At 51.7% G+C, this 23,224-nt stretch overlaps 1 long non-coding RNA gene across 3 annotated transcripts; it reads right to left on the reverse strand.

Moving 5' to 3' along the window:
- Window positions 1-4,798: 4,798 nt before the first annotated feature.
- On the reverse strand, window positions 4,799-23,175 carry LOC140389971 (uncharacterized). 3 transcript variants are annotated; one of them, XR_011934525.1, is made up of 6 exons: window positions 23,061-23,175; window positions 21,953-22,325; window positions 21,724-21,809; window positions 14,915-15,136; window positions 13,867-13,939; window positions 4,799-6,024 (listed from the first exon to the last, which is right to left on the reverse strand). It is a non-coding gene; the product is annotated as an uncharacterized lncRNA (long non-coding RNA). The 3 variants fall into 3 exon arrangements; XR_011934523.1 differs by having other exon boundaries at window positions 13,867-15,136; XR_011934524.1 differs by lacking the exon at window positions 21,953-22,325 and having other exon boundaries at window positions 13,867-15,136.
- Window positions 23,176-23,224: the final 49 nt, after the last annotated feature.

Raw genomic sequence — 23,224 nt, forward strand, 5'->3', positions numbered from 1 at the left:
ATGGTACAAAGAGTCTGGGCAGTCTTCGTCAAACAGGGTAATGCCCTTGCAGTGCTCTGGCATTTTCCAGCCTACATTGAACCATACTAAGACTGGTTCCAAGCCTCCGGTCCATCAGCAATTCAGCTGGAGTCACCCAGGTAGAGGCATGCGGAGTGGTTCTGCAGCAGACCAAAAACCTGGCCAGTCTCATATGCGTCAATCCACGTTTTGTCAGTCCACGTTTGAACATTTCTACCGCCCTTTCCGCTAGCCTGTTTAAAGTCGGGTTGTACGCTGCAGTACGGATGTGCCGCACCCCATTAGCCTTCAAGGATCACGAGAACTCTTCACTTGTGAAGGACGTTCCATTATCATCACTGGGATGCCGTGTGTACTGAAGGACAAACGCAGCTTTTCGATGGTCGCCCTGGAGGTGGTCCTATGAACGCCCAACCACAAAGAGAAGGAACATTGAAACGGGCCGGCAAAGTCAGCATGTAACCACACCCACAGTCGCCTCGGATGTTCCCTAGTGTGAAGGGGTGTGGCTGGCGGAAGCTTCTGGTGCTCCTGGCATATGTCGCACTGCTGGGCCATTCTCTGTATGTCAGCGCCCAGGGCCCAGCCACCAAATGTGGCTAAGTGCTGTCATTTTCATAATTAGCTCCCCTGGGTATCTGATATGCAGATCCCTCAAGATCAGGTCCTGGCCCTTTTCCAGGATGACAACGCAGGTACCCCACAGTAACCCCACGCTAAACTCGGACATCTTCATCGAGTATGCCCACAACACTCCTGGAAACCACCAATGCTGACCCCCATTTAAGACTATATGTTGAACCTTCGAAAGAACTACGTCTGTGTGAATCCACTCACAGATTCAGGATGCAGTAACAGTCAACAAATTCATATAGTTGAGCATGGTCACTACCTCGTTTGCCCTGGGAGGAAAAGGACTTGTCAGCAAGGAAAATCGACTCAATGCATCTGCATTTGCAAACTGGGTGCCGGGAAATGCTCAAATGAGTACTCGTGGGTGGCCAGCAGGATGGCCCAATGCTGGATCCTGGTGGAGGCGATGGCGGAATTGACTTGTCTTCTGTAAAAAGACTGAGCTGTGGTTTGTGGTCCGTGATGATCGTGAAACGTCGACCGTACACATATCGATGGAATTTATTCACGGCAAAGACAACTGCCAGACCTTCTTTCTCGATGTGCGCATAATTGAGCTCACTATGGCTAGTGTCCAGGCGGCAAAAGCGATCTGCCTCTCTCTGCCATCTTCCATTCTGTGTGACAAAACGTGCCAATGCCATACGTTGGCAAATCACACGTGACAAATAGTAGTTTGCCAGGAAGATAATGTGTTACTAAGCCAGTAGAAGTCAATTGTTCATTTATTTGTTGGAACGCTTCTTCCTTTTACTTCCTCCGCACCCACTCCTGTCTTTTTTTCAAAAGAAGATGCAGGGGGCCAAATTGTCATAAGGCTGGGAATGACCATGCCATAATAGTTCACCAAACCCAGAAAAGACTGTAGTTTTGTGGCGCTTGTAGGGGTAGGACCCTGCTGGATGGCAGAGAACCCCTTCTCTGCGACCGGGTGTAAGCCCTCATGGACCACTTGGTAATCCAGGACTTATTTTGTGTGAAAAACACACTTCACTCTCCGCAGGTGAATGCCCATCTATGGGAACCAATGCATCACTTTGTCAAAGTTATTCAGATGCTTCTGTTCGGTTGCATCCATGGCCAACACGTCATCCAAATATACAGATGCTCATGGCAACCCCCAAAGAATGTTTCCATCACCCTCTGGAAAATGGCACAGGCCGACAAAACTCCAAAGGGTAGCCTGGAGTATTCATACAGGCCTCTATGTGTGTTTATAGTGAGGTGCGGGAGGCAGGATCCAATTCTACCTGCAATTACGCCTGGTACATATCGGGCTTGGCAAATGAGTGTCCACCAACCAATTTTACATGCAAGGCATCAGGTAACGATCCAAATGAGAAGCCCTGTTAATTTATAGTCCCCACACAATCTGACCGTCTTATCTGGTTTGAGCACCAGGACCACTGGTTCCGTCTATTCGACAAAATGTACGTGCCTGATGATGCCAAGTCCTTCGATGCGGCTACGTTCGGCCTCAACCTTTGCTAACAAAGTGAAAGAAGCCAGGCGAGCTCTGAAATATCTCGGTTATGCGCCCGAGTCGACTTGAATTTCTGCCATAGGCAGTTTCTATTTCCCCCAGTCTGGGTTGGAAAACCTCAGGATATTTTCCACAATACTTCGTACAGGCCCCTGGATCCCACCTGGAAACTCTGCTGCCAATCTCGATGTAGGCGGCTCAACCAATCCTAGCCGAACAGGTTTGGGGCCGTATCCCTTGACTATGATTAGCGGGAGATGCACCGCTAACTTGTACCAGTTCACTGGTACATGTCGCTAATCTAGTTTCCACGTCCCTAAGATCCAACTGCTGCACCCCTGACGTTATCCGATCGAAGATCTACTTTCCCACAGCAGGAACCGGAGCACCCTTGTCCAGCTCTATATCCAATAAATGCCCATTAGCTTGCACAGTATCTTAAGGGGGCTACTCAGCGTCCCACCACACAATTCAGCTGCATACACTCCTCTTCCTCTGATTCGTCCAGGTGGAAAGTGCAAACCCTAGGGTGGCGGCTGCCTTGACCAGGGTACCTGGATCTCTGCCTGACTTACGGGCGTGGCCTCTACGGCGCTTGACCCAGCATGGGATCTCGGTCTGGGGGCGTGGGGGGTTGGGAGTGGCACTCGCCAGGAGGAGAGGTGTCCTAGGGTATTTACTTTCATCTCTTGGATTTCCTGTACCTCTCGTTTAGCGTTTCGCCAGAAAGCAGAATTTGCACGGCCTGCTGCAGATTTAAGGGTAGTTTGGCTAGTAATTTCTTTTGAGTAGCCCGTTATTTAAACAGATCAAACGGTGACATAGCAATTCTGAAAAGGAAGTGCCGTATTCACAAAAATTCAACTAATTTTCACAGCCTTGACAGTAACCCGGTTAGACTCTCCGGGGGTCCTTTCTGTCGTATTGAAACAACTGGCCGGGATTCTCTGGCTGAGTGTTGATGCCGGCGTAAACACCTGAGTGTTTCACGCCGGCGTCAATGGGCAAGAAAGCCCAGCGATTCTGCGGGCCACAGGCGGACAGTACAGGCGCGACGGGAAGCGCGGGGCCGTGGCCCCAGACCGGCGCCGCAGCGTACACAAATAGACGCGACACCCACACACAGCCGACGAATGAAGATGTCCAGCTGCCGAGCAGTGTCCCGGTAAATGGACCGTGATATAGAAACAATCCTGGACGCCGTCGAGGAGAGGAGGGGGTCATGTGCCCCGGACCCGGCCGCAGGGTCGCAGCCAAAGTCGCCCAGAATATGTGGAGGGAGGTGGGCCAGGCCGTCAGCGCCGTTGGGGTGACACCCAGGACAGGAGAGGAGTGTCATAAGAAGCTCAACGACCTACTCAGGGCAGCCAGGGTGAGTACCCAGCTCTGTGCCCATGGCACCAACCCCCTACCCCCACACGTGACACCATCACCCCCTCCCCAGGGGGACGCTAGAACTCCAGCCGTGACCCACATGGCTGTCCCACCCATGCCAACCACATTGGCCAGGTGCCCTGTGCACCTATGTCAACATAGATCCAACTGCCGGGCTGCATGAGTCGGACCTCCTAACAATGCTGATGTTTGTGAGCCCCACCCCACAGGAGAAGAGCTCACAAACCGCCGAGAGCGGGACAAAACCGGAGGGGGTGCACCTGAATTGCACCCCATCACCATGCACGAACAGAGGGTACTGAAAGTAGCTGGCGGACTCGAGGAGCGGGAGGTTGCCCATGCCGAGATCGGGGGCGTGTCACCAAGTGAGACCCCACTGTCTAGCCTTGCCCCTCACCCCGAACCTAACCCCTCACCCCTCACCTCACCCCACCCCTCACCCAAGCCTCACCCCTCACCTCACCCCAAACCTCATCCCTCACCCCGAACCTCATCCCTCACTCCGAACCTCACCCCGAACACATCCCTATCCTCAACCCACACCTCACACTTCACCCTACCCTCACCCCTCCGCCTGTCTAACCAGCATGGTGTATTGTGTCTTTCCAGAACTCCTGGTGATCGACCCGGCCCATCACGCGAACCCCGCCCACGCCGATCCCACCTCCTCCGGTCGCAGCGTCAGCACGACTGGTTGACACTTTTTCAAATCTTGTTTGAACAATCCGTGCCACAGTATCGCTGGGGGCCGGAGGATCGCAGGTAGGGCCACCTCTTGTGCACTTTTGGCCGGTTGGGAGTATAGCGTCCCAGCGTCACGGGCCATCTCAGTGTGAACGGCGATTCTCCAAGCTGGCGTGGGCTCGGAGAATCCCAGCCAGTATCTCTGCATATTGCGGACAGTGTAGCATTGAAGTGTTGTCCCACCAGTGTTACCAAATGTGCAAAGGTATTAGTGTCTGGAGCTGCAGGATATGAGGCTTCTTATCACACTATATGTATGTGTGCCACAGGCAGTCAGCAGAATTACTGACCATCGCTCATTCTCTGTGATATTGTTCGCCCAGAAAAAGTAAGGCATATGTTCCATGTACTTTGTCCAATGCTCTAAGCTCGCATTGAACATAGCTAACCTTCCAAACAGAGGCATATTGAAAAATAATTCCAACCTTGGTCCAGCGTAGTAAGGCAGGTAGTTCACCCGACGGTGTAGCAGCTTTGGCTGTAATACAGTTGTACCCTCGTTGCCAGTTTTGTAGACCACAAATGAATGCGAACCAAGAAGGTTAAATAAAACTTGATTTATTACAACACACTAGTATTTACAATGTACATCAGATCTCAGCCAAATCTGTGCTGTCGGCACCATACATGGCTGACTTTATACAGAACGTAACCATGGATGATTCAGGGCTCTCAACCCCTTAGCGTGGGAGCTTGTATTCAGCGAGTCTCACGGAGAGATTCAGTGCCCCAACCCCATAGGTCTCATGAGGGTTATAACAGGGTCTTAATTTGATTTGATTTGATTTCATTTATTGTCACATGTACCGAAGTACAGTGAAAAGTATTTTTCTGTGGCCAAGGGAGTGTACACAGTACGTACATAGTAGACAAAAAGAATAATCAACAGAGAACATTGACAAATGGTACATCAACAAACAGTGATTGGTTACAGTGCGGAACAAGGGGCCAAACAAAGCAAATACATGAGCAAGAGCAGCCTAGATCGTCGTGAATAGTGTTCTTACAGGGAACAGATCAGTCCAAGGGGGAGTCGTTGAGGAGTCTTGTAGCTGTGGGGAAGAAGCTGTTCCTATGTCTGGATGTGCGGGTCTTCAGACTTCTGTACCTTCTGCCTGATGGAAGGGTCTGGAAGAAGACAAACGGTGACATAGCCTTTCACTGCAGTTGTTGTCTTGTTGGGTTTATTCTTCAGACTGCCCTCAGATCTCTTCTGAGGTTTGGGATAAAAGGATTTCAGTATCAGAGAACCAGTTTTACTCATATGGTTAACAGCCATGGATATACGATAGAAGGTGGATGGTGGTCTTAAGTTGTGGATAACTGGTTTTGTCGGCTTTCCTTTGTTACATTGCATACATGGAGGCATAGGCCAAAATCTTCAATACTGTCTTGGCGGGATACACCGTGGGAGATTCAATGGCCCAATCAAAGGTCCATTGACTTTCAGTGGGACCGAATAATCCCACTGGAAAATCCAACTAATAGAGTCCAGGAGTTCATTGATTCTGTGTTTTGAAGTAAGCTTCAAATATTCAGAATTTTCCAGAAACTTGATAACCTTGGTTGAAGTTGCAGTTGCCACCAGACCCCCCTTGACAGCTATCTGTTTTCAAATAGGTAATGGCAGTTCCAGAAGCTTCCATATGAGCACAGTCCATGTTCTAAATATAATATGCTTTACTGGACTTAACAACTGCCTTCCTGTTATTCCTGCTCTGCCTGGCCAGGCTGTATGTTCTTGGAGTCTGAAAGGTGAAATGCTCGAAGGTCAGGTGGTGAGCAAGGAAGAAGAGCACTCTTACACTATCTGCAGCTCGTAAACCAGAAACAATTATGGTATAAGGGAATGGTGGAATTGGAAAGGAAAATTAGGTATGAATACCGATAATCTTTGATGAATTCAGCCCTGCTGTTGGCCGCTGCCTCCAGTGGGAATTCCAATATTAGCCAGGTTTTTTTCTTCCATGGGGGTCAGGATATGCACATCTGCCTGTCCCCCTCTGGTCAGCTCTTGTTATATACCACCTCCTCCAGCAAGAGAAAGGCAAGTGCGTCAGTGAGTGTCATGCAATTTTCCTAGGTGGCTGTAACGATTGAATTGCTGGCAGTATGTGCAAGCCATGAGATGTGGGTGTGAGACTTACTAAGGGTGCTAGGTATGTGCAGGTACAGTACAGCATATGAATTACAATTACGTTAAAATTACATTGAGTCCTGGCCTATAGAGGTGGCTGGCTCTCGGGTCTTGAATCTTGGCACTAATTGCTACAGTTAGTGGTTCCATCTGCCTCCTGACCGTGTGTCTGAAGGGACAATTTCCTCCTTTGAATCTTGTCCACCAATTGGTCCTCCAGTGCAGGGTGAATAATTCTTGGAGTCTGTGCTGTCTCAGTTTGTGTCATTCTTCTGTCTTTCCCAGCTTAGAATCAGCTCCCACATGACTGTGCTAGCCACATTGCATCTTCAATTTAAGATGTGCAGGCTCGGTTTAAGCACTATGGCTAGCTTTAATAGGAACCACACATGATGTTGGCCCTCAGCACAGACAACAAACCAATCCAAAAGTGTGTTCAGCACTGGTTGGATAATTAAATAATTAAAAACTACAGACAGCATGAAGTTCTTATGTTGCCTGTGTTTCAGTCAATGGCCGCATGTTTATCGTGCTCAGTTTTGCCGCGATTGAATTAGCTCCCAGGAACACGTAGGGTGAAAGATGATCATCATTGTGTTCCTCGCTTCCTAACTTGCTTCAAATACATTAAAATTTTACCATGAAAATGTATGTACAAGGAATAAAATAATAATGATTTATTTAGAGGGATATTCTTTTCTGCTAAATTCCCCCAAAACAATTAACCTTATAAAGGGCAAGGCTTGCACCCTTTCTGGTATACCTCAATCATTCCTTTTACTATAGATGATATTTAAAATGGGAGATTAGCACAGACAAGCAAAATGCATTTGGACAGATGTGTTTAATTGTTCAAGAGCAGCATCATAGAAATAATGGGCTGGATTCTCCGACCTCCCGCCGGGTCGCGCGGTGCCGCTCCGACGCCGGGACGCCATTCTCCGATGCGTGCCAAAACGGGCGCCCGTGCATAGCACCCGGCCGCACGGAGAATTGGCGAAAGCGACCATAGCGACGATTCTCTGATGGAGCAGGCAGTCTCCAGGCTGGATGGGCTGCCGGTATGACCAGATGTCATGCCAGCGGCGTTCTAACACGCTATAAAACAGCGTCAACCAGTCGTGCTGGCTGACGCTGTGGGAGGATGTGGGTGACGGCGCGGAGCGGCCCCCGGGGAGGGGGGGGGGGGATTAACGGCTTTGGGGGAGCCTGGGAGGGGGAGCGGCACGTCCGTGTCTGCGGGCGGTGTGGGGGAGGCTGCCCGGGGGTGGAGGTGGGGGGGGGGGGGTCCCACACATTGCACATTGGTGGGTGGGGGTGGGGTGGGGGGGGCGAAAAAGGCTGCGGGCGGATCCAACGGCCAGACCCCATGACAGCGGACACACGGCTGTCCACCCAACCCGTTCGCTGTCGCGGCGCAGTCGGCCCGGCCATCCTGATGTGTGCCAGACACCCCCACGCCACCACCAAACTTGCGGCACCCACCAGCGGGTAGGTCCAGGGCGGCACACACGGCAGTCCCCCGTGAGGGCAGTGCCACCAGACGGTGGCCCTGGCAGGGGACGGCCGGCAGGTCTCAGGGCACCAAGAGGGCAGGGGTGGGACGCGTGCTGGCAACCGGGCCGGTCATGTAACCTATGGCACCTGGTTGTGGAGGGGGGTATACCAATGCTGAAACCCTGTCTACTCCCACCCCCTACAGATCGTACAATGTTTAGCCATCTCCCAGCGTCGTTGGCCACCGTGGCGGGGGTTGCTGCCCTGCATGAGGCCCAGTGGCAACTGGAGCACGGGCATGACAGGGAGGTGGCAGTGCCTGTTGTAGAACAGCAGGCTGCTGTGAGGCACGTGCAAGCCGCCCAGGCCGCAGGACCTCACGCCCGAGAGGCGTAGGAGGAGGACCACGCCGTGCGGGAGCCACATCACAAGGATACCGAAGAGGAGGAGGAGGAGGAGGAGGAGGCGGTGCCATGGCCACAGAAGCGTCCGGTGCGACAACGTGTGTACTGGCCCCGCATGTCCTTCGAGGACCTCCCGGACAGGGCGTGCAGGAGGAGACTCCTGAGGAGCCGGGAAACCGTCGTTCACATCTGCCATCTGATGGCACACCTGGCACCACGTGGGACCGGGGGTGGACATGCCCTCCCAGTGGCCATCAAAATGACTTCTTCGCGACGGGGTCGTTCCAGTTGCCGAGTGGGGACCTGTTGTAGCCATCTAAGATGGCCACCTGCAAAGGACCATGGGAATTATGGCCAACCCAGGACTCAGACAGATACAAATCCTGTGTGCATCTGAAACACAGGTAACCAGGCCTGATCGAAACCCCCACTCGTTTGCATTTTAAATACCCATTTTCCCAGGATAATAGAACTCCAATCAAGCAACCAGTATGGCCACAGACGGATTGGCGCCACTCCCCTTACTCAGAAAGCCCAACTGCCAAGGTCAATGACCGTTAAGGACCCGCCCAGCCACCAAGGCACCCACCCCTATATTGGCCGAAATCGAAGACAGTGATCAGAGCCCTGTCGAACTATTGGGTCCAAGGTTAAGGACAGCCCCAAAGAGCACAAAATCCCAGAGGAATAAAAGAGAGCACAACCATGTGTTCTGTCTCTTTTGGATCCGGCCTGTGCCAACCCAATCGTAGCAGGAACAGCCAGCTAAGTTCAAGACCAACAATCGCTACCTGATGGATGAGCACAGCAGACACAGAGCCACTTTCTTCGAACCAGCCAAGTGAAATCCAGATAAAGGCCTTATCCATTTGCACAGTGCCAGTCGCCCTGATGTTAAGTATAGGTTATTGTAGCTGATAGGTGTAGTTTAACTCGTAGTAGATATTGTGTTTGCATGTCGAGATAACTTGTGTATGTAAATAAACCATCTTTTGGACTAACTAACTGGTTGTGCGGTCATTTGATCGATATAAGGGAAGGCTTGTGGTTCACCAACATTATTATAGAGCAGCACTGTCCGGCATCTCCCAGCCATCGGTGCACAGGTGCATCCAGGCCATCACCGACGCCCTGAACGACATCGCAGACTGGTACATACAGTTCCCTGTGGACCGCGCCCACCAGGATGCCCGCACGGCGGGTTTCGTCACTGTTGACCAGATACCCATGGTGCAGGGGGCAATCGATGGAGTGCACATCACCATGTGGCCCACCTTGGAGGAAAGGGCCATGTGCCTGAACAGGAAGGGTACACATTCAATGAACGTCCAGGTGGTCTGTGACCACCGGATGACGATCCTGCACGTCTGCGCCAGGTAACCTGGCAGTGTGCATGACTCCTTTATACTGTCCCAATCGTTCATCCCCGCCATGTTCGAGGGACAACCCACCCACCCCCCCCCAACCTGCGGGGCTGGTTGCTGGGCAACAGGCGTTATACGTTGCGGTCATGGCTGATGACGCCTACACGGAGGCCACAGACCGTCGCGGAGCGCCACTAATATGATGCCCATGCAGCGACCAGGAGTCTGGTCGAGAGGTGCTTTGGGCTGCTGAAGATGCGCTTCAGGTGCCTGGACCGCTCTGGGGGCCCCTCCAGTACCCGTCGGAGAGGCTCAGCCGCATCGTCGTGGTCTGCTGAGTTCTGCACAACATAGCCCAGCAGAGGGGCGATGTACTGGAGGAGGAGGAGGAGGACGGTCAAGATGAGGGGAAGTCTTCTCCAGATGAGGGGGATGGCGAGGGGGAAGCAGATGCACGGGACATGGAGGATGGACGGCAACTGGAGGCTGCCCAGCGCTGCCGGCTGGGTCAGCAGGCACGGGTGTCGCTGGTGGCTACACGTTTCAGCGACCACGGTGGGGGTCAGTAGTGATGGGCATGAGCACAGACAGCAGAGTTCGGCACATCCCCCACCACCGACCACCCTCACTTCCCCCACCACCACATCACCCTCACCTCCCCCACCACCACATCTCCCTAACCTACCCCACCACCACATCACCCTCACCTCCCCCATCACCACATCACCCTCACCTTTCCCACCACCACATCACCCTCACCTCCCCCACCACCACATCACCCTCACCTCCCCCACCACCACATCACCCTAACCTACCCCACCACCACATCACCCTCACTTCCCTCACCACCACATCACCTGCATGCATACCACCCCTCCATGACACATTCACCTGCGACACAACGGGATGGGGGCACATGGTTGATGGTGTAAGCGGGTCTGGTACAGGGCATGGAGGATGATGACAACCTGCCTTGCGATGGGCTCTGAGCCATACATCGTTCGACAATGTCCGACTCATGGCCACATCAAGACCCTCCACCTGGGTGGACCCTGCACGCGGCCCAGACATTGCATCCCATGGCCCTGTCATATGGCTTGGGGGGGGGGGGGGGGGGAAGGCACGGGGCCACACATCACACGCACCGGAGCTCAACTTCCATCGCTGCACCCCTCACACACACACTGGCACACAGTCCCCGCCCCCGCACGCATCGGATAGAGTACAGAGGCAGCTCACATAGGTGTGGAATGTGTTTAATAACAGACATCCTGTACATGTGCCCTCGCCCATTTAACTATTCTGTGCCCTGCACCCATGCCAACTTACTCATCAGTGTCTACCTTTCTGGCCTTGCAGGCCCTATGACTAGGTTTTGGCGGCCGTTTCCTGGGGCGGCCCAGCCTGGATGGGCCAGGCTGCACCTCGGGCAATTGGGATGGCGTGGTGCCACCCTGTTCTGCCCGCTGTCCACCAGATGCACCAGGGACGGTGGGGGGAGTCTGAGGTGGCGCATGGTTCCAGAGCCCCAGGCTTTGCAAACTCAGCCCCATGCCCGACATCGTCGCCACCATTGTCTCCACCACGGACGCCACCCATGTGGTGTTGGCCTGTGTGGCACTCATGACCGGCACCAGTTCCTGCTCCTGGACGCGGATGCACTCCTGCACTTGTGTCTGCAGGTGCTGGAAACCAGCCGTCATATTCTCAAGCTCCTGGATCCCTGACTGCATCGGGTCTATGGGTGGGCAGGGGAACTCCAGGAACCCGGGACCCGTCTGGGCGGCAGGTGTTTGCCAGGTCTGGGCTGCCCTCCGACCATCCGGCCCCTCGGCTGCTCCTACCTCCACCTGCTGTACCGGAGCGGCTGTGAGCACCAGTTAGTGTCCCAGAAGCCTCACAACTAAAATGGCCAACCGAGGTGAGAGTAACTGCGGTGGCGGAGGGTGCAGGGGACAGCTGTGATGCAACCTCAATGTCTTCATTGGACCTGCGGTCGGGGATCCCCTGGGGTGCCAGGTCCTTATGTCCGTCCCCTCCGTGGTGGTATCGTGTTGTGTTCTTTCATGTGTCTGTGCCCTGTGTGCTAGTGTCCTGTGTTGTCGTGTCGTATCTGTTTGTTCCCTGTGTGCTGGTGTCCTGGGTCATCGTGTCGTCACTGGACTGGGCCGGAGGGCTGTTGGTGGAGCTGCCCTCCTCATCGCTGCTAGAGTCCCTGTGGGCTGGCTGCCCAGGCGCTGGCTGGTGGCCGTGTAAGCCTAATGCGCCCGGTTGATTTGCGTCGGCTGGCCGTACAGGCGCTGGATGCATGCGGTGTCTGCCAGGTTGGCCGGGTTGAGCTGCGTGGCTGGCCGTCCAGGCGCTGGATGCGGGCGGTGTCTGCCAGGTTTGCCCGGTTGATTTGCGTCGGCTGGCCGACCTGGCGCTGGATGCGGGCGATGTCTGCCAGGTGCCATCTGGTCAGGCACCACGTGGCCCTGCGACACGCAATACACCATCATGGTTAAGCAGGTGGAGGGGGGTGTGGGTCGCGGTACAGGGTGAGGGGGGGGTGCTGAAGGGAGCGTGCTGAGGGGAACGTGCTGAGGGGAGCGTGCTGAGAGGAGAGTGTTGAGGGGAGAGTGCTGAGGGGAAACGGCTGAGGGGAGAGTGCTGAGGGGAAACGGCTGAGGGGAGAGTGCTGAGGGGAAAGGGCTGAGGGGAAAGGGGCCAGGCAGTGGGGGGGGATCTCACTTGGTGGCGCGCCCCCGGTCTCGGCATGGGCAATCTCCCGGTCCTCGGGTGCACCGGCTTTGTCCAGTGCCCTCTGCTCGTGCACGGTGAGGGGCCGCAAGTCAGGTTCACCACTTCTAGTTCGGGCACGCTCTCGTTGGTTATGGGCGCTCTTCTCCTGGGGGGGGAAATGACAGCATTGTTAGGCGATCTGATGCATGCGGTTGGATCTATGTTGGCATGGGTGCACAGGGCACACGGCCAACGCGGCTTGCATGGGTGGCTGCAGCCATACGGGTCACGGCTGTGGTTGTACTGTCCCCCTGGGGAGGGGGTGGGTGTCACACATGTGGGGTTGGTGCCATGGGCACATTGCTGGGTACTCACCCTGGCTGCCCTCAGTAGGTCGTTGAGCTTTTTGCGACACTGCTCGCCAGACCTGGGTGTCAACGCGATGGCACTGACGGCCACACCCACCTCCCTCCACAAACGCCAGGCCACGTCGGGAGGGAGCCTCTGGCCGGGTCCAGGGTACAGACGCGCCCTCCTCTCCTCGAGGGCGTCCAGGAGCGTCTCCAGGTCGTGGTCGGTGAACCAGGGCACTGCTTGGCGTGGCGCCTTGTTGCTCCATCGGCGGCCTGTGCACTTGCGTCACCTTATGTGCGATGAGGCACCGCGTCGATTGCGTGGCGCCACGTCTCCGACGCGGCTCTGACGCCACGCCCCCGCGCCTCCCGCCGCACCCCTGCTCGCCCCCTTGTACGGCGCAGAATGGGGTCCCGGAACGGGCGCCAACCGTGGAGTGAATCACTCCCGCTTTAATGCTGGTGCCGACACTCTGCCATCGAGCAGAGAATCGCGCCCAATAAGTTACTTCTGGAATGATACGAGTTGCAAGTGCAATTAACCAAGTAGATTTAATTTTTAAGGATCACAATGCCTCAAATAGAGCATTTCAGTTCCAAATAAAGCAAGGTTTTTTTGTGCTGGATGATCAGTATTTCTGTACACAGGCCATCAGAGGTGAACATACACTTTGGGGGTTCCTGTGCTGTTCCCTTTTTGTGGGGCCCCGGCATCATGCCCTACCCTCTGCTGACATGGTGGCTCCTCAGGGCCCGGATGACATAAAGTCCCACCCTCAATAATGTCAAGCCCTAATGACACCAATGCCCTCCTAACCCTGGCATCTATCAGTGCACACAATGTAAGCCACAAAAACCCCAAATCATTGCTTAACTGCTTTAGTGCTCTTTAACTTAAGAAAACAAGCCTATAATTGCTTAATTGAAACCCAAGCCGGGTGGCACGGTGGCGCAGTGGTTAGCAGATGATAGCGGCCCCGGGCCACTCTGTGTGGAGTTTGCACATTCTCCCCATGTCTGCGTGGGTCTCACCCAAAGTTGTGCAGGGTAGATGGATTGGCCAAACTAAATTGCCCCTTAATTGGAAAACAAAATTAAAATCCAAGCCTACCTCTTGTCAGGATGATGGTAGAGATGGTCAGTATTGCGGCATGTGTGTCTTGAGGTGAGCAAACAGGAACTGGCTGATCAGAAAACGGATAGAGAAATGAGTCAATGATATGACTGCAGCACAGCACTGGCTAGTGCAGGATGGAATCAGCCAGAAAAAGTTGAGTATAGCAGAAAATACTCCAGTGAAGTAGAGTGTCCAGTTCAAGTCTAATATCTACAACTCTTCGCACCCTACACCCTAGAAGGACTGCACCCCTTTCTCTCAGCTCCTTTGCCTCAGTCGCATTTGTTCCGACGATGCCACTTTCCAAAGTGGTGCTTCGAAAATGTGTTCCTTCTTTCTCAACCGTGATTTCCCACCTACAGTTGTTGACAGGGCCCTCAGGCTGCACCGGGGTACAAGGCAGGGATGTCCACTCTCCCCACTTGCCTTGGCTATAGAGCAACTGCCGATGGCGTTGAGAGCATCTAAGGACTGGCAGGGAGGTGTGCGCACATGGAGCATCGTGTCTCGCTATACTCGAACGGCCTGCTCTTGTATATTTCTGACCCACTTGGGGGGGGGGGGGGATTGGAGAGATTATGGGGATTCTAGAGGAATTCGGCCAGTTTTCGGGCTATAAATTGAATATGGGTAAGAGTGAGGTCTTTCCGATTCAAGCACGAGGACAGGAGGAGATTGGGAGAGATGTCATTCAAGGTGGGAGGGAGCTTTTGATACTTGGGCATCCAGGTGGCGCGGGAGTGGGAGCAGCTGCAAAGGACGAATCTGGCCCAGTTGGTTGAGCAGACGAAGGGGGACTTTAGAAGGTGGGATATGCTCTCACTGTCACTGATGGGGAGGGTGCAGACGGTAAAGATGACAGTTTTCCTGATGTTTTTGTTTGTATTTCAGTGCCTGCCTATCTTTATCCCCAAGGTTTGACAATTATGAAACATTAAATAAAGTTGTTTCAATATTTTGGAGCGATTTGCTGACAGCATTAATTCTTTGAAGTAAACGGTTCCATAAAACAGTAAAAACTGCAATATTGTACTTTTCATACTTTTCTGCTTACGATTTTGCTTCAGCTTTCACATGTGCTTTCTCCGATTTTGATGTGGTCTTTGTACGTCTGATAAGCATTCCTTTATATCAACAAAGTTCAGTCTCAAAGCCAAAACAGCATCTGCACCAGCAGACCACCTGATGTCACTTTTGACCATCAAATGCTTTCCATGTGCGTGCTCCAAGCTTGATTGCAGCATCTTCCACCGATGTTTGGAAACTGAAAAAAAAGGCACACAGGTTTTGAACAAAGTCAGAAAAATGTACGACTGCCTCACATGATTCAGCTGCTGTGTTGCAGATTAAATTCAAAGAGTGACTGGAACATGGGATGCACAATTCACAGGGGTTTGCATTATTCAGTCTTGTAGACCTGAATATTTCCCTGCCATATATGCAGCATAACTGAAGCTCTGCCACGACTATTTTATATTTCCAAACTGTTGAGTTCTAGGAGCGACCACACAGGAACCATAAGGAACGAAAGATTTATTAACAACAAAGCAAAAATTGTCCCAGAAAGACTATCCGCGTCCAGCCCACACTCGGGCCAAGGTTTTTATATCCTCATTTGCTCTCCCGCTGATGAGGGAGCTCCACGTTCTCAGCAGGAAGCTCATATTCCACGAGACTCAAGGGGAGCATAATCAGCCTTCTCCGTGGGTCTCATGTAGGTTACAACACTCCTCACCGCCAAAGTCTTGAAACGCATTTACCAACAGAGGAGGCGGCGGGGGAACCCCACACCTCTTTGCCTATGGTTGCCGCTTGGGCGTCATCGGGACAGTGCCAAGTGGTGTAGAGCGGTCAGGTGATGATATTTCCTCTTCGACCATCGTGATGGTACTACCATCGGCGGTTGGTCGTCAGGAGACTCGTCACTGGCAATATCCGGCGGTGGCAGCGCCACTCGGAGTCCGAATCCTCAGCATCCGAAATCGAGACCCCTTTGCTAAGGGTGATGGCAGCGCTGAGGTGTCCAGGGCCCTGCCGGGCCCTCCAAAAGAGCATCAAACAATGTGGAGCTCCGACTGCAGAGATTATCAAGGTGTCTATTAGATTTACAAACACAGTACGGTACCAGCCCAGTCTGCTAACGATAGTGCCCGGAATCCACTTGGCCTCGTCAATGAAACTGCGCACATGGACTCTGTCGGCGGGGCACACTCGGCAGGGCAATGTCCCAGCTGGTCCTTTCTGTGTCGTATCCTCCCACCAATATCGGGCAATGCTACGCTGAGGCGAGTCCAAAGCTGATTACCCACAAGAAGTTCTGCCAACACGACACCGGTAGTTGCGTGTGGAATGGTAGCAGAAAAGGAAGTGCTCCAACTCCGTGTTGAGGGGCCCTATGGCCTGCTTGCTCAATCCATGCTTGAACATCTGTACCGACCGCTCGACCAAACCATTGGACACTGGGTGCTTCAATGGTGCATGCCATTGATCCTCATGAAATTCCCTAACTCCACATTAGCAAACGGCATCCCCTTGTCAGGGGTCGGTACCTCTGGAATGCCGTGAATACTAAACAGGAGCCAAAGCTTCTCGGCCGCTGCTCGCAAAGTTGTTGATGATATCCTGTGAACCTCCAACCACTTTGAGTGGGCATCAATAAGAAAGAGGATCCCTGAAAAGGGCCGGCAAAATCGGCATACCTACAGGTGACCTGGCTACTCCCAGGGGTGAAGTGGTGCTGCACGCAGGAGTTTCTGATGCTCCTGGCGTACTCCGCAATGCTGGGCGAGCCGCTCAATCTCCAAGTCCAAACCTGACTACCACACTTAACTGCGGGCGAGTATCTTCATCTTCGACATGCCGAAGGTCCATTGTGGAGGTCCGCTAAGATAAGGACTTGCCCTTTCTGTGGAATTGACACCCGCGTCCCCCAAAGGAGTATACCGTCTCCCATCGTGAACTCGGCGATCTTTGTTGTAAATGCCTTCAGTTCCCTGGGAAGGGCACGATGCTGAGCTCCATACAAGATAATATGACGAACCCTGGATAACATGGGGGTCAGTCTGGGTCCACGCACGTATCCGGGCTGCCATAACCGGAAATGTGTTCATGAAATGTATCATCAGCCCTGGATTGGTGTCGGAAGCCTCGTTGGGAATGAGGCCGACTCAAAGTGTCCACGTGCGCTATCTGCATCCCCGGGTGGTGTTCCAGCATGTGTTCGAACTCCACAAGGATGATGGCCCACCGTTGAATTCTGGCCGTTGTGATGGGAGGAACGGCCCAGTCTTCCTTGCATAACCCCAGCAACGGCTTGTGATTGGTCAATGCTGTGAATCTAGGCTCCTAGATGTACAGGTGGAATATTTTGCTGGCGAACGCCACAGTCAGATCTTCCTTCTCTATTTAGCCATTGTTGCGCTCAGCTGAGGCAAATATCCTTGAGACAAAAGCAATTGGGCGCTCCACACCGTCGTCCATCTGATGGGACAATACTGCAGCGATACCATATGGGGAGGCATCACAGGTAACCAAAAGCAGCTTTGCGAGGTAGGAATAAGTCAGCAGCTGCGAAGAAGGGAGTTGGCATTTCACTTCAGTGAACGCCGCTCCTGCAGCTGTCCCCATGCCCATACATGCTCGAAAATGGCATGGTTGACGACACGAGGAAAGGCAATCTGGTGCACTCAAACAGCCCACTGATGCGTGTTCACCGTTATATATTTATGAGACTTCGGGTCCAACATCAACTGAAGGTATGCGTGGCTCATGTTGAGTTTGGTGAAGGAGTGACCACCGGTCAACTTGGCATACAGCTCCTCGATACACAGAATGAGATATCTTCGAGGCCCTCATTTTATAGTCACCACAGAGGTGGACAGTGCCATCGGGGTTCATTATGGGGATGACGGTGCTGCCCAATCCACAAGTTTCGCTGGTCGGATGTTCACCAAACCTTCGAGCCAATCGAGCTCTGCTTCCCCTTTAGTAGCAGCGCGTAAATATCTTGGTTGTGCCGCAGGGTCCACATGGATATCTTTGCCAAGGCAACGCAGATTGTCCCCAGTCCGGACCTAAAAAGTTTGGGGAACTTTGCCAATATTGTGTTGAGGCCAACCGAACCCATCCGGAACATCTGTTGCCAGTCTATGCAGAGGAGTTGTAACCAGTCGCAGTTGTGCAAACTGGGGCTATCACCTCTCACCACGACCAGGGCTAGGCAAGCGGGCTGTTGCCTGTAGATCACCAGGACCATGGGGGTTCAAGCAATAGCCAGCACCTTCCCAGTGTATGTGGCCAAGCCTCAGTGTCCCTCAATGACAGGAACGGCACCCCTGTCTAGAGTTTCTCAAAAGTGCGCCTAACGACAACCAAAATGGCGGAACCGGTGTCCAACTCCATCAGTAATGTGTGATCATTAACATGACCTTAATGGAGGGCAGTGGATTAGCACCGAGGTCCCAGGTTTGATCCCGGCTCTGGGTCACTGTCCGTGTGGAGTTTGCACATTGTCCCCGTGTTTGTCCCTGGAGCGTAGGAGGCTTAGGGGTGATCTTATAGAGGTCTATAAAATAATGAGGGGCATAGATAAGGTAGATAGTCAACATCTTTTCCCAAAGGTAGGGGAGTCTAAAACTAGAGGGCATAGGTTTAAGGTGAGAGGGGAGAGATTCAGAAGGGCCTAGAGGGGCAATTTCTTCACTCAGAGGGTAGTGAGTGTCTGGAATGGGATGCCAGAGGTAGTAGAGGCGGGTACATTTGTGTCTTTTAAAAAGCATTTAGATAGTTACATGGGTAAGATGGGTATAGAGGGTTATGGGCCAAGTGCGGGCAACTGGGACTAGCTTAATGGTAAAAACTGGGCGGCATGGACTGGTTGGGCCGAAGGGCCTGTTTCCATGCTGTAAACTTCTATGATTCTATAATCCAAAAATGTGCAGGGTAGGTGGATTGGCCACGCTAAATTACCCCTTAATTGGAAAAAAATGAATTGGGTACTCTAAATTAATAAAAAAACATGACCTTAATGGGGGCGACTTTGCGTGCGGACACACAGTTCAGTTGCAGACAATCATCTGTAGGCTCTTCCAAAGATGGTGAGGGATCAGGTCAGGTGGCCAGGCCCAGCGGGACAAGGGTCGGACGGACCATCCCGCAGATGCTGCTCTCTGCAACCACACGTTCCACAGTCCCCAGAGTCGTACTCGTCTGGATCGGGGTAGTGGTCCAGGTGATGTGTTGTCTCTGGAAATCGGCAGGTCAAAGTTATTAGACAAATCACTAAAACCTTTTGTGGATGTTGATGTTGAGGATGAATGTGCAGTTTGAGCACTGATCAATACTTCAAATTTTTAAAGTAAAGTTCCAAATTGTCTTTTTGCCTAGCTTCGACCTCTTGCCTGACCTTCAATTTTCTGCCTTTTTGACTGCCAGATTCGTAGTGTCCCTTCATATTGACTGATGTCTTGATTTCAACTAATATGAATTTCAGAAAGAGCAGACTTCTTTGCTCTCCTCAGCCCTGCCTTGGGGGGGTTGAGTCGCCCCTCCAGTTGCTCCCCTTGACACCCTAAGCTCGTATGTGCGCTAGTGGTGGATCACTGGCTGCCTGCCTGGCTATCTTTAGTCTGGCCTTTGCTCTCGCCCTCACCAGTCCGGTTGCCGCCCAGCCCTTTCACTTTCAGCCCTGGCCTCTGGTCAAATCTTCCCGCTGCCCCCTGAAAACTACAATGCTGGTGTCTGCCTGGCCCTCGCACCTCCGGACTGCTCACCTCTCACACGGATGGCCGGGTCTTGACGACTGCATGTGCTCCTGGTTACCTGTTGCCTGCTGGCTTTATCTAGCCTGCCCTCTGTTCTCTTTGGTTGGATGCCCGCCTGCCTTCTTCAGCCCTGGCCTGGAGGTCGACAGTAGCCACGAGGCTACCCTCGACAGCCGTTGGTCAGCGCCTCCTCCTTGCGTCGCTGAAGACTTCACAGGTTCGCACCCCAATGTAAGGTCGGCGACCTTACTTTTGCCTCAGGCTGTTGGGCTGAATGTCAGAAACCTGGCTGTTGCTTCACTCAAATGAACATTCAGGAACTTCACACCGGACAATCAGGAGATCTGTTTGAACTGCTCTAAGTCTCCACCACCTGTCAACGTCTGGCACACTGTTTTCCCACTCTCAAGGGGAGAGCAGCAATCAGAACCTGATTTAATCTGTGTTGCCTGCTGATAGGCTCATGAGCCTATCAGTAAATTCAGAGCTACCAGGCTCTGATTGGTGCTGCCACATCATAGCCACTTCTCACTATGGGCCATCCCTCTCCACTGGGCGGGGTCCCACACTGCAGCGCCGTGTTTCATTGTAAGTCTGCCTCTGCAGGCTATTATTTCAAAACTTGAAGATAATACAATGCTCAGAAATATATTTTACAAGGATAGGAACGAGAAATTTAATACAGCAATATGATTTGGTAGGAAGAATGAGAAGTAGCAATAAATGGGTTCAATTTTAAAGTGAGTGTAGGTATGTACACAAATTTTTGACAGTGGCAGGAAAACATGAAATGGGTGTTAAGAAAGCATATTGAATTATTAATAGAAGCGTAAGTGTAGAAAAGAAAGGAGGATACACTGGACCTGATTAGGCATCAGGTCAGTATGGTGTTCAGTTCTGGGCACCATATTCTAGGAAGTATGTCAAGAGGGTGCAGAGAGATTTACTAGAATGGTACCAGTGACTTCAGTTATGTGGAGAGACTGGAGGAGCTGGGGTTGTTCTCCTTAATGTAGTTGAAGGATAAGCGGAGAATTGAATGAGGTATTTAAAATCATGAACTGTCTTGAGTAAGTGAAGAAGGAGAAGCAGATTATAGTACCAGAGCATTAGTTACCAGAGGACAAAGGTTTACAATCAAAAGAACCAATGGCAAAACGAGTAAACTTTGATTTACATGTGAATTGTTGTGCTCTGGATCACATTAGCTGAAAGAGTGGTGGAGGCAGATTAAATTGTGACATTCATTCAAGAATGGATATTTTTAGACACAAATCTTAATGTTGATGGAGAAAGAGCAGGTGAGTTGGATTAATTGGATAGCTGTACCAAAAACCTAGCACAGAAATTATGGTCCAAATGGCCCCTTTCTGCACTTTACTATTCTATAATCTTGGTGCAGGCTTTTTTCCCCCAGTAGGCTCTGTAACATCCTATGTTAAATCTACTTTTTGCAATTTATCAAAAACACTTCTATTCATTAGAAAAATTATATAAGAACTGAAAACCATTCGGGAACAGGATAGTGAAACCCCAAAACATTGAGCACTCTTCAGGATCCATCTGCACTCACCCATTGGCTGTGTGCATTCATGCTGAGGAATACATAATTGTGTCAGGTTTCGAGAAGGTAGACAAAGAAAAACTATTCCCATTAGCTGATGATACAATGACTAGGGGACATATATATATATCATAGAATCCCTACAGTACAGAAGGAGGCCATTCAGCCCATTGAGTCTACATTGACTCTCCGAAAGAACACCCCACCCAGGCCCAAACCCCACGCCATCCCCATAATTCCACTGAGGGCCAATTTAGCATGGCAAATCCACCTAACCTGCACATCTTTGAACTGTGGGAGGAAACCAGACCACCGGAGGAAACCCTCGCAGACACAGGGGGAACGTGTAAACTCCACACAAATAGTCACGCAAGGCTGTAATTAAACTCGGGTCCCTGGTGCTGTGAGGCAGCAGTGCTAAAGAGTTGAAGGGGGACTATGAGGAAAACCCTTTTTACACAGCGAGCGGTAATGACCTGGAATACGCTGTCTGTGAGGGTGGGGGAAGCAGAGACGATAACTTACCAGCTCTGGATGGACATAGTCCAGAAGTTGTCGGCGGTAGTAATGTTACAGAAAGCCAGTGGGTGGAGCGAATAGTTTCCAAGGGACTGCAAGAGAGAAAGATAAGCTACCTTCAATTGCACAAACGGGACACATTTGCACCAATGATACATTTAGAGGGGAAACAAGCTTTACTCAGTCTTAATGTAAGAGGTTTCAAACAGGGACATTAAAAGTTGGTAAAACTAACGAGAATTTTCTTTGTCTTCCTCCATCTCTGTGCTTTCAATGAAATGAAATTATCTGAACTCCCGCTGTCGTCCATTACACTTGGTCTATACCTGCTGCTCGTGCATAATCCCCCAATGAAATTCAAACACCAGCAAGCCATGCACAGTGGTTAGCACTGCTGGTTCACAGCGCCAGGGTCCCGGGTTCGATTCCCGCTTGGGTCACAGTCTGTGCGGAGTCTGCATGTTCTCCCCATATCTGCGTGGGTTTTCTCCGGGTGCTCCGGTTTCCTCCCATAAGTTCCGAAAGGCGTCCCTCTGTGTACCTGAGCTGGAATGTGTCGACTAGGGAATTTTCACAATAACTTCATTGCAGCGTTAGTGTAAGCCTAGCTGTGACAATAATAAAGAATATTATTATTAAATCCCATTGCAGCCGCTAAATTCCCAGCCAACCAGAGTCCTCTTGTTTTTTTTTGTTTGAATTTGATTGGGCAGCACTGTGCTGGAGGTGTCACCTTGGGAGCTGTAGTTTATTTCCCTTCTTGGTGTTCGCTGATGGCGAATTATGGGGCTGAATTGTTAAAAATATTGTTTTCAAATGTTCCAGATTGATGCCATTCTGAGAGGGTTGGAAATCATCGGAGACAATCTATGATTTCAAAAGGAATTCGGATGTGGACATGAAGGAAATAAACTTGCAAGGTTGCAGGAATTTCACAGTAACTTCATTGCAGTGTTAATGTAAGCCTACTTGTGACAATAAAGATTATTATTATCGAGCGGAATAATGGGATTGGAAGGATTACACCATGGAAAGATAGCACATACTCAAAGGGCCAAATCTCCTTGAGTGCCATAAATAACTTGATAACTCCGCAAATTATCAGACTGCACATTGAGCCTAAGTGCTACAATGGGCTAACTCCCACAAATTCCCCTCCATACCACACAAAGCCATCCCGACTTGGAATGTATCCTTCATTATCGCTGAGTCAAAATGCTGGAACTCCCTTCCTAACATCACTCTGGGTGTTGCTGCACCACATGGACTGCACAGTTCAGGAAGGATCAGGTTGGGATCTACCGGGCTGTGTACATATCGTTTTGTAAATAAAACCTATTTACTTCACTCGGTGTGGACTCCTCGTGTCCTTATTTAACACACACACACCCTCCCCATTTTGGATCCATCAGATGCAGGTTCAGCCATGAGGAGTTCAAACAGAGTTGTTGTTATTTGTTGTTGTTATCATCCCTGCTGGACCCACCCTCCTGACGTCACCACGCCG

Source organism: Scyliorhinus torazame, chromosome 14 (assembly GCF_047496885.1).
Source record: "Scyliorhinus torazame isolate Kashiwa2021f chromosome 14, sScyTor2.1, whole genome shotgun sequence".
NCBI lineage: Eukaryota > Metazoa > Chordata > Chondrichthyes > Carcharhiniformes > Scyliorhinidae > Scyliorhinus > Scyliorhinus torazame.